The following is a 12,228-nucleotide window of genomic DNA, read 5'->3' on the forward strand; positions in this document are numbered from 1 at the left end:
TTTCACTGCACAATGAAAACCTATAACAGACCGTAATGTGAGCAGCATGATGAAGTTCAGCTTCACTATTCCAAAGTAAAAAAGAAAGAGACTGTTCTGTGATGAAACAAACTCATTCCCAACAATAAATGGGCCACATTCCCTCCTGCTGCTTTGCTACTTTTAGGTTTCCTCTAGTCTGGGCCTTTGAGGGGGCATTTGTCTGACACACACAGAGATGGCAGAGCTTTTGAGGAAACTCGCCTCCTAAGAGGGCATGCTTCTGAAATGCCCAGTCACAGATCCTAGCACACCCCCAGGTGAGCTACTGTTACAATTTTTTCACTAGCCATTATTCTCACCAGTAATATGTCAAGCCTCTTTTCAGGACAGCTAGATACACAAGAGAGTATTCTATATTTAATCCTGTTATCTTGGGCACATAACCTCTTTAAGCCCATGTCCCACTATATAAAGATGAGAGTCAAATGTCTACTTCACAGGGCAGCCATTAGGAGTAATGCAAATAAAACACTTAGCACTGTGCTTGGCATATATTCAACCACTAACTATATGCAGGCCATGATGATGATGGTGATATGATGATGGTGATGATGGCAGTAATGATTAAGATTCAAAAGGCCAAACCAAGAGTTTCTCCTAGAAACACATGAAGTTACCTTCAGGAAATCTAGGTTGCAAGTGCCTTAGTCCCATTAACAGACATGCTAATATTTGAAGCTTACTGATATGATCCGGATTTGAAATGATCACATTAGTCACCACTCTGCAATTTCTCATCAGTCCAATTTCAGATATTTTAGTGAGGGACACAATTTCCCAGCAATGTGTTCTGTGAAAAACTAGTTTTATGGACTGAATGGCTTACATACACATTTGCAGAAACACTATACATACATAGGTTCTGCGGACAAACAAATTTGAGAGATACTGAGCTAAATAAAGTTAAACACTTTTCCTATCACTCATTTTTTTTATTATTATTATACTTTGAGTTCTAGGGTACATGTGCATAACGTGCAGATTTGTTACATATGTATACTTGTGCCATGTTGGTGTGCTGCAACCATCAACTCGTCAGCATCTATCACTCATTTTTAAAGCACATTTGCTACAACAATTTACATTGTGACTCTCTATGAAGAAACTAATGAAAAAGTGACACTTCCCAAATTCAATAGAGGCAGTCTTTTTTCAGTGAGCTGCTAGTTGTATCAGCTTTCCATGGAACACATTTTCAAAATGATGACATTAAAAACGAGCATTTATTAATCAATTAATATATGCTATGCTCTCTGCTAAGAACTTTTATTTAATTTTCAAAATAACCGTATGAGATAGGTACTATTCTAGCACCAATTCACAAATGAGGAAACTTCTTAGGAAAACTTAAATTTCCCACATTCAGACAGCAGAATCTGTATTTGAACCAACTAACCTGAATTCAGAGCCTGTGCTCTTGATCCATGTAAGTAATGAAATGTGGAGATAACGGATAAATCATGTCCTATTGTCTAGATTAGGAATTGGAAGGAGATAAATCAGAGGGGGAAAGTGGATATTTTACATTCCTAACAATAACCCCCAAACCTGCTTCTCCTTTATTTTAAATGGAAGTTTCCTCTCCATCCATTTTTTGCCAATTTGAAAATTATCTCACCTTTTTCCTGAACCATTAGATTTAATAATACTGGATTCAGATTCTCAGAGTGAATGTTTCTATTTTCAGGGTTAACTGTCTGTTGTAGTGTTTATGGTATAATATCATATTCTTAGAAACATAGGATCCTGTCTTTGGTACTGGGTGTTCCATTCAATAGCTCTGAGACCTTGAGCACATTATAGGACTTCTCAGAGGCTCAGTTTCCCCACCTGTAAATCATAAATAATGAGACTTTTAAGAAGTGATTACTTACATGTAAAACTTTATGTCATTTAATAAGTTAGTGGAGTATCTGGTATGTAAATAGGTACTATATCAGCATTCGTTAAATAAAATAAATAAACTATGTAAAGTTTCAAAATGATATACATCAACCATTCAACAATGTTAGTTATTATTGTATTAGAAAATTTGGAAAATATTATCAACTATAGGTCATCAGGAAATTTACAATTATCTTCCATGATGGGGTTAATATTAAATGTCAACTTGACTGGACTAAAGGATGGAAAGTATTGTTTCTGGGTGTGCCTGTGAGGGCATTGCCAGAGGAAGTAAACACTTGTGTCAGTGAACCGGGAGAGGAAGACCCACCCTTAATGTGGTTGGACACCATCCAACCTGCTGCAAGCATGGCTAGAAAAAGCAGGAGGACGAAGCCGGCTTGCTAAGTCTTCCAGTTTTCATCTTTCTCCCATGCTAGTTGCTTCCTGCCTTTGAACATCAAGCTCCAGGTTCTTCAGCTTTTGGACTTTTGGACATACGTGGTTTGCCAGGGGCTCTCAGGCCCGTGAAGGCTGCACTGTTGGCTTCCCTACTTTTTTTTCTTTTATTTTTTGAGACAGAGTTTCATTCTTGTTGTCCAGGCTAGATCTCGGCTCACCGAAACCTCTGCCTCCCAGGTTCAAGCGATTCTCGTGCCTCAGCCTCCCTAGTAGCTGGGATTACAGGCATGGGCCACCACACTCGGCTAATTTTGTATTTTTCAGTAGAGACGGGGTTTCTCCATATTGATCAGACTGGTCTTGAACTCCTGACCTCAGGTAATCTGCCCATGTCGGCCTCCCAAAGTGCTGGGATTACAGGTGTGATCCACCACACATAGGCCAGCTTCCCTGTTTTTGAAGCTTTGAGACTCGAGTTGTGGCACTGAAGGCTTCCTTGCTCCTCAGCTTGAAGAGGGTCTATCATGGGATTTCACCTTGTGATCATGTGAGGCAATTCTCCCTAATAAACCCCCTCACTATCATGAGAACAGCATGGGGAAAACCGCCCCCAACCTGCTGGGATTACAATTTGAGATGAGATTTGTGTGGGGACACAGGCAAACCATATTAACCATATTAACCATATTTACAAAGTATGCCTATACCCCCAAATCCTTTGTATTTTGGTTCTCTATGTTCCCATAAATATTTTTTTCTGGAAATTTTAATTATCACCAGAGGGGTTGAGAACTCAGAAATAATGGGGGTGGGGGGAAGCCCCTAACTCCTAAAATAACTGCTCAATTTCCTTGTACTAAAAGTTTAGTATTTTGCGGAACAAGAAAATAGTCTCTTAATTTACACACAAGAATAAATCTCTGAGTCACCTGAATTCTCACAGCTCAGCAGATTAGAAACAGTAAATTCGGAGACAGATGGCCACATGAACCCTGGGAGGGGTAGCTGATGGCTGGACAATGAAAAAGAGAAAAACAAAACCTACCAGAATAGAACTTAATGCAATTGCCAGTAGCCTTCATGCTTTTTGGAATCATTGAGAAAGTGTCAGATTATCATCCATATTTTTAAGAAAGCAAGAAATTATAAAGTGTAGAAAGTTATTTCGAAAACAACTGAAAATGATGGTTAAAATAGTAAAACTTCAGTTATATAGAAGTTTCACTTCTATGATCCAAAATTTCTGCATAATAAAGTGTCTCAGTATTTGATTTGGATGACTAAATTTATGAATGGTAACTTTTGTTTTTGTTTTTGTTTTTGTTTTTGTTTTGAGACGGAGTCTCGCTCTGTCACCCAGGCTGGAGCACAATGGCCTAGTCTCGGCTCACTGCAGCCTCCGCTGCCCGGGTTGAAGCAATTCTCCACCTCAGACTCCCGAGTAGCTGGGACTACAGTCATGTACCACCACGCCCAGCGAATTTTTGTATTTTTAGTAGAGACAGGGTTTCACCAGGTTGGCAAGACCGCTCTTGAACTCCTAACCTCAAGTGATCCACCCGTCTCGGCCTCCCAAAGTGCTGGGATTACAGGCGTGAGCCACCGTGCCTAGCTGGTAACTTATTTTTTTATTAAACAAAATAATGATTGAGTGCTTACACCTTGATAAAATTCTGTTTGGATATTATTTTGAAAATAATAACATTTCCTAGGCACAAACCAAACATTTATAAAAGGTGATCTTACCAGTAATAAGCTCCACAGAGATGGTAAGTAAAACATACCAAGCAATGCATGTGGAAGCCCATGCATTAGAAATTAAAATTTTACAGTTCTAGTGAGGCTGAAATGACAATGGATTAAATTGCTTTATTATTATTAAATTGTTATGCAATAATTATAGTGCAGATAGAAATTTACGCTTTACAGGACATTTTTCATCCAGTATTTCATTTCATTTTCACATAATTAAAATGAAAATAGCAACAACAATGGCAACGTGTAGAACATTATCTTAACATTTTATTTGGATTATCTCACTTACTAATTCAAAAACTCCTAATGGTAAGTATCATTTTATCTCAGAAGAAAATGAAGTTTAAAGAGGTTAGTGTCAGACAAAGGGTTCTCTTGAGAGTGTAGGTGAAAACCTTCCATAGAAATCATAGTGAAGAAGTGACTTGGTCCATGGCAGCTGGTGAGTCAGGGTTCCTCTAGCTAAAAATCCTGACTCACGGCCTTTGAGACTTTTGTGACCTTATCTCAAATCATCTTTCATGAGTAAAACAGTCAAAGTATTACTTAGACAAGAGTGGGAGGGAATTGTGCTTGTTATTTGGGGGTCTATTCCTCCTGCAGCAAACATGAAGGAAGAAATGCCACTCTCTGAGGGGAAATTTACAGTCTAAGGACATGGTTTGGAAGCAGTAGAAAAATTACAACAAAGAAAATACACTCCTCTTTTTCTGTGCAGACACAAATGTCCGTCCTGAATTCATGGGTTGACTTCCATGGTGCATGAGATGGATGGAGTCACTGGTGGTCCTTAGGGTTGTATAGGCTTTCCAGTAATTCAGTCTGTATTCCACTTGCCCAACGTTTCTTATTAGGCAGCAAAGATAATGTACTCACAAAAATCAAGGTGGCTAGCAAGTATGTTTCTACTTCTAAAGAGATATTTCCTTATCATTCTATGTAATTAAGACAAAAAAAACTGGGTTGTTTATTGAAAAGTCCACTGTGATATGCTTCAATGTTTAATTGTAACATTCATCATTATTTGCCTTTGACTAAGAAAAAGCTTCAGTTGAAGGCAACGCAATCCCAAGGTTATATTAAACAATGCCCTTTGGACTAGCTAAAAACAGCATGGACTCTGGCTTTCTTGGGTTTGTTAAAGAGCTCTTCTGGCAGCTAAACAGCAGGAGTGGGCGCTGTGGCATTAACAGTAACAGTGGTGTGCCGCCATTGCCTGTGCACAGCCGTGTGTGATGCGTAATGAAGAAATAAATAGAGAATCCTTTAAAAAAAAAAAAAAGCCAGAGAGCAAAGAAAGAGAAGAGGCTTCCAAATGTAGGACACTGTCTTATTGTCCTATATTCAGCTCTTCACAGGAGCAAGTAGGGGAGAGGAAGACACAAAATTAACTTTTCAAAATATAATTGTCCTGTAAATTAATGACTTCGATGATTCACTGGAAGAAAGAGTATTATTTTATTTAAATTAAATCCAATATTTGTAATACCATTTTTGTTATACTGGAACTACTTACTGTGAATTCACAAGCTGCCTTATGCTTGTGTTAACTTATGTTATCTTGATATATCCCTTGTTTTGATTTTAATGAAGATGAGTTTCTACATGAAAGTTATCCTCTAAATTGCAATTATCCCTCTTAAGATAACTTTTGAAGTTGAAGTTAATCATACTTTTTTCTTTTTCTTTTTTTTTTTTTTTAGTTTCCTGAAGTACTTATACAAGATCCTGTGTCCAGGTTATTGGGATTTTTGGACATTGAAGCATACTCTGGCTATTCTTACTCTAAGTGTTTACTCTGAGGAGTTCCTTTGGTTGTTTAACAATGTTTTTGAAAGTGTTAAGTTCAGTATAGAGAGCAGTTTTAAGTACACTGAATTCATTATGCAACATCTCAACCTTAAATTATAAATATGGTTTTGGGAAAGAACACAGTTTATTGAGTTATTTTATATAACATCCAGCCAAATATAAATACGGTTAGATGTTTATTGTATATTTTTCAATAATTAGGACACTTTAGTAGCCTGTCTCACATTCTAAAAATGAAAAAAATACATACCTCTGTATCAAATATTTGTAGATAATCCTAAATTTTAGGTAAGTTTATCCAAAAAATGTTATTGAAAAGAGTTTTCCACCTTGATTGACTTTGCTTAGGACTACACTTTAGGATGCATTATAAAATCACTGAATGTAAGCCCATAAGGGCAGAGAACTTTGTTCATTTTATTCACTGATGTATCTCAAATCCCTAGAACACTGCCTGGCAAAATAAATCGTCACTCATTAAACATAAGTTTAATTGAATTAGTATTTTTACCATTGTCATTCAATCCAGATACAAATACATAATTTTAACAAAATACACACACAAAAAAGAATTGGAGTTTTTCATCCTGAGGGATCCCTCAGAGCTACTCGGGAAACTGCTCTGACAACTGTTATTTTAAGCCTTTTCTTTAGTCATCAACTACCTTCATAGCCCTGTAATGACCCTTTTGTTGCTCAAATTAGCCAGAATAAGCACATGTGGCTTGTATCAAGGAATCTTAATGGAAATAATAGTTGTATCTTGAATTATCATTCTCATAACTCTAGATAATAAGTGAAATAACCCATGTCATTGTTGAGGAAGGTTATGTGTGTGTGTGTATGTGTGTGTGTGTGTGTCTGTGTTTGTGTGTTGTGGGGAAAGTGGTTGCTTTGTGTTTTGTTGTTTCACTTTCTAATGCCATCCAAATCGGATTGTATTGCTTACTACCACCTGGATGTGAAGAGAGCAGCCTTGCTAAATAATATCTAGTTGTTGCTTAGACTTTTAGAAATGTACCATATGGCTGCTCATTAATTGCTCATAATGATGTTTTAACTACAAATAATTGGAGTAACTGGGCCTTGGAGCTCTCTTAATTTACCTTTCAATGGCTCCAGACATTCTCCCTGATTTCTCTCCACCCACCCTCCAATCCCCACTCCCTCATCTAGGACAGAATTCCAGTGAAAGGAGAAAGAAAGCAGTGCCCAAACCACTTCCATTTTCCTACTTATGCTTTGTAAAGTAGCTAGCCATTCCCCTTTCTGAAAGGTCCGTCCCACAGGAGGTCAGTAAAGCCAGCACACTTGAAAGGCCAATGTCCTTTTATGAGCAGAAAGCACACGCAGAATAGCCACATGAACTAAATCCTCTACTTGGATCACCGTGCTCTGTCCAGAATTATCAAAGGCTTTTTCTACCAGGAAAGCAACTACAGACACTGCTGTCTGCACAGAGGCTGGGTTTTCCTTGAGTAATTGGATATTATTACCAGTATCAGGGCTTTTGAACAGTGGTCATGAACCATTAGTGAAGTTTAAAATCGATTTCATGGATTGAAGCCAGCATTTTTTTAAATGTAACTAAAATTTTTGAAATTATATTCTGTTGCTCTGAAAAAGGAATTCTCATTTCATTTAAACATCACAAAGTAGGCAAAACTGAAACTAGCTATATAGGTGTTCTAAGCAAACAACACACATGAAATATGCCATGAAGTCAGTTTTATAACAGATGATATGGTTCACATATATGTATTAATAATACTCTGTGCCCTCCAGTGGCACCTTATTCTTAGAAATTATTCTTGCCGACTAGGTGGTAGACTCAATTGTCCTGTGAATTGGTAAATGCGCTATGAGCATGTAAATCTAATTTTAAAGTGATAATCTTTTTTATATCGTCATTTACGTTTTTGTACTCTAGGGTAAGTATTGGATTGGCGCTCTCTCTATGTATGGATCTGGAGAAGAGTGTTAGTATTACCCTTATTTTTATGAATGAAGACATTGAGCTTCAAGGATTTGGATAACTTGGCCAAGGTCACACAACTAGTAAGCGGGAGAGCTAAAGTTCTTATCACCACAATAATGCACTGCTTCTTCTTGAAGCCTGGGAAGTAGAGCACCCTGCTCCACCCAATTGTACAAAACTGCTACAGCAGTGCCTCCTAAGAAAATGGTCTCCACCCAAGAGCAAAGTGGGAGAAGGAATGTGGGTGAAGCCATTTCGTTTCTCATTTGTTCTTCCTGAGCTGCCTTTTTGTCAACTTCTCCAGAAAGAACTGCCTTGCGCTGAATAACCACAATTTTTATCTAGAAAGTTTTGCTGAAATGCTATCACCTTTCTTTATTTCTCTGTGTAGCTTTCACGAGGTCTGCTCTATTGAATTTTCTGGTATCTTTTGTCTGGTAACTCCTCCACTCTAATATCATACTATTCCTTCTCTACTTTTAGTCATACTGTTTCAGTTATCATTCTATTTTAATTTGCCTACTGAAAGCATTTGTTTATTATATCTTAAAATATCATGACTTAATGCACCTAATAGCCTGAGAAAAAAATTAAATATAAACTATTGAAAACAGTCAGCTTTTCAAAATATACATATATCATAAAATCACTCTCTGAGAATGCCCTGGAGAGCAAATTATAGATGGCTGGAGTTCAATAAAAACAACTTTGAATGTATTGGGACTGGGTTATTACATGCTTCTGCTGCTTATAGCCAGCATATTTCCTCTTTATTGTAAATCGTGAGTTCAAACTACAAATACTTCCTATTGACCTGAACTTAGTTGCACTTCAGGGTCTTTCTGTCTTGCCTGCCAGCCGCCTGCAATATCTGTCACGGGGATTTGGTGAGGTTTTATGATGACCTAGAATTTGTTTCCCCCAACATAAGCTATATTTTATGTTGGACAAGTGGATTTTATTTTATTATATTATCAAGATCTTGGAGTAGTAAGAAAACAGAAAACACAAGGAAAAGGGTGATGTGGCACAAAGAGAATCATTTAGGTCAGAAATGCTAGGAAAGTCAGGTTCAAATTTTTGTTTTCTTCGTATAATCATTCTACTTCTCACCTGCACTCTGGCTTCCCCCACCCCAAATGATCCTTGTTATTTTTTCCTCTATTTTTTTTTCACCACAGTCTTCCATATGATTCCTTTCTTTTCTTGCCCAATTTCAGTGCTGAGGTTGAAATTAACATTCCAAGCTGAGTACTCCAATTAAGACTAGAATTGCAAAAATGAGATGAAAGCAGAGAATAACTGATTTGAGTCCTCGTGTCAAGGCGAACATTCATTTGCCATTTAGACATTCTTAACCATCAGACTGGACAAATTGTCAGCCACATGACGCTATGGTTCAGGATGTGGAAACATCAGTATTGGCAGGCAATTGCAGATAAAAATTCTAACTTTGGAATCAGATGGACCGCGTTCAATCATATTTCCTTTAATTACTAACAATGTGACTTTAGACAGATTACTTAACTTTTCTCAACTTCATTTATAAAATAAGGAAAATAATAATATCTACTTCATAGAGCTATGTGAAAATTAAAGGACGTTATGGATATAAAATGCCTAATGGAGGACACCTTGTGATCACCCAGTATATGGTATTTTATTATTGTTACACTACACTGCTTTTACACCAAGCCCAAGCTGAGAGGTAAGAAGAGAGTAGAGTCAGGTAGAATTGCCCACATTGGGAAAACCACTGCTAGGAGGCAAGATAGAGATAATTATGGAAGAAGCAAAGAAAGTTTGAGCTCAGAGAGTATACATGTTTGTGAATTGCAGGGCAGGTAATAGGGGTGGAATGAGAGAACACTTGTATGAGAGGGGCTTAGAGGAAAAAAAGCCTGGACTCTTGTTCTGGGTCACACACTAAATGGTTATATGGCCTTTGGCAGGTCACACACTCTCTGCCTGTCACAAAACTCATCAGATGTAAAACGAAGAAACTGGTTTAATGCAGCTCTAATGCTCCTTCAAGCTATCAGTGTATTGTGGCACACAGTCAAGAGTTAGTTAGCAAAGAAATAGAGAATCCAGGGGCAGAGGAAAGAGGCTTACTGCCAGTGGGGAGATAAGGGAGATGAGGCAAATTACTGTAACTGCCTGACAGGTTCTTCCTGCAAGCTGCACAAACCAAGACGACAGCAAAGAAAGAGTTTAACTGGTGCAAGGCTGGCCACACCACGTTGGAGACAGAGTTATTACTTAGGTCGGTCTCCCTGAAAATTCGGAGCCTGGGTTTTTTTTAAGGATGATTTGGCTGGTAGGGCCCAGGGAGTGGGGAGTGTTGATTGGTCGGGTAAGAGATGAAATCGTAGGGAGTAGAAGCTGTCCTCTTGCACTGAGTCATTTACTGGGTGGGTGTCACAAGATCAGATGAGCCAGTTTATCCACCTGGATGATACCAAATAATCCACCAAATGCAGGGTCTGAAAAAATATCTCAAGCAGCAATCTTAGATTTTATAGTGGTGATGATATCTCTATGAGCAATTTAAGAGGTTTTGAATTTTGTGGCCTGTAGCTGCATGACACCTAAACCATAATTTCTAATATTATGGCTAATGTATTAGTCCTACAAAAGCAGTCTGGTCTCCCAGGCCAAAAGGGGGTTTGTTTGGGGAAAGAGGTGTTATCTCTGTTTCAAAGTTAAACTATCAACTAGTGTCCTTCCAAAGTTAGTGCGGCCTACACCCAGGAAGAAATAAGGACAGCTTGGAGGGAGGTTTAGAAGCAAGATGAAGTCACTGAGGTCAGATCTCTTTCACTATCATACTTTTCTCAGTTATGATTTTTGCAAAGGCAGTTTGAGCACAATGAAGGATGGGAAAACATAGGAAGGAGAGAGAAAGATCTAGGAGAAAATAAAAATTGAGTGCAATTTTTCTACTACGCCAGAACATTTGTAGTAGGAGTTGTTCCACATGGAACATTGCAGGTATTTCCTCAATATCCTGATAATACATAAAAAGCTTACATCATACTACCCATTACCCTCATAAAGCAGTTCTGTGGGTGTTAAATATGGTATCACCCAGTAGCCTCAGGTTAAGCCATAGCAAACAGACAGACACACACACAAACACGCACACTTCTGAAAAATATGCTATCCCTGTTCCCAATCCCTGTCTCCATTAAAACTTCTGATTACTTAAATTTTCTGTAGAAATACAAATAAGATGCAATACTAATTAGCTGTCTAGTTTTTAGATTGTTGTTCTACAAAATAACCTTGGATAGTTCTTTATTCCTATAACATGCTATAGAAAATCATCTTCCTGAAGTAGTCTAATTACAATATTAGATCATCAGTACCCTCAACTATTTGTCCTTTCCCCCTTCTGTTTGTTCCTCTCACAGATACATAAATAAAACGGCAATAAGAATACCTTGAAGTTTTATTCTTTTAGCTAGCATTATATTTTCAGATATTTTTATGTATGTATACATACATCTATGTGTGTGTTTTAAACCATTCAGCATTCATGCACTCTATCTTATATTAGCTGTTTACAGCTATACTCTTCTTTAATTTATAGAAAATATGAGGCCCAAACCAAATCAAAGTGGAGCACATAAACTAGGTTAGAAAAATCAGCACATTATATAACCTCTGGCCACTGTGTGACTGATTCTTTAAAGGACACACAATTTAATCAGAGTCACTGAGATCCAATGAGAACCTTGCTTGAATGGAAAGCTGGGACCACCTGTGGTTATCTTTACTCTATGAAAGAAACCCTTCCAGAAATAGTGAGCTAATCTAGAAGCAGCAGGCCTGAGAGATGAAGCAAGAGATTAGCTGAATCTGTTTCTACCATTTGAGGCCTTACATAAAGCTTACACAAGGCCATTCTGACCTCTGAGCTTTTTAACATACTAGTTTTTTTTTTTTTTAAGATATTGTTATTTTTAAGAGATCACTACTATGTATAGGCATATGTAAGCTCAGTAAAAATTAGGCAAAATACAGAATTAACCTTTACATATTAAATAAAATCACTTTTGTTCTACTAGGAAGATGTACTGAAATCTGGCATTAAACCTGTATACACACACACACACACACACACACACACACACACACACACACACACACACACAGAGTGAGCTAACTTTAAACTTGAAAACGACCTGTGATATTTTATTATTTCAAGTGTCACTGAAATTTTATTCTTGCTCACTAAAGCCTTTCTATTCTTTCTTCAAACTAGCTTTTCACAGATATTCCTATTTCTCAGCTTACCAATGAAAATCACAGCATTCTAAGATATTCAAAACATGGCACTTTCAGCCCAT

The sequence above is a fragment of the Macaca mulatta genome, chromosome 14 (assembly GCF_049350105.2).
Source record: "Macaca mulatta isolate MMU2019108-1 chromosome 14, T2T-MMU8v2.0, whole genome shotgun sequence".
Classification (NCBI taxonomy): Eukaryota; Metazoa; Chordata; class Mammalia; order Primates; family Cercopithecidae; genus Macaca; species Macaca mulatta.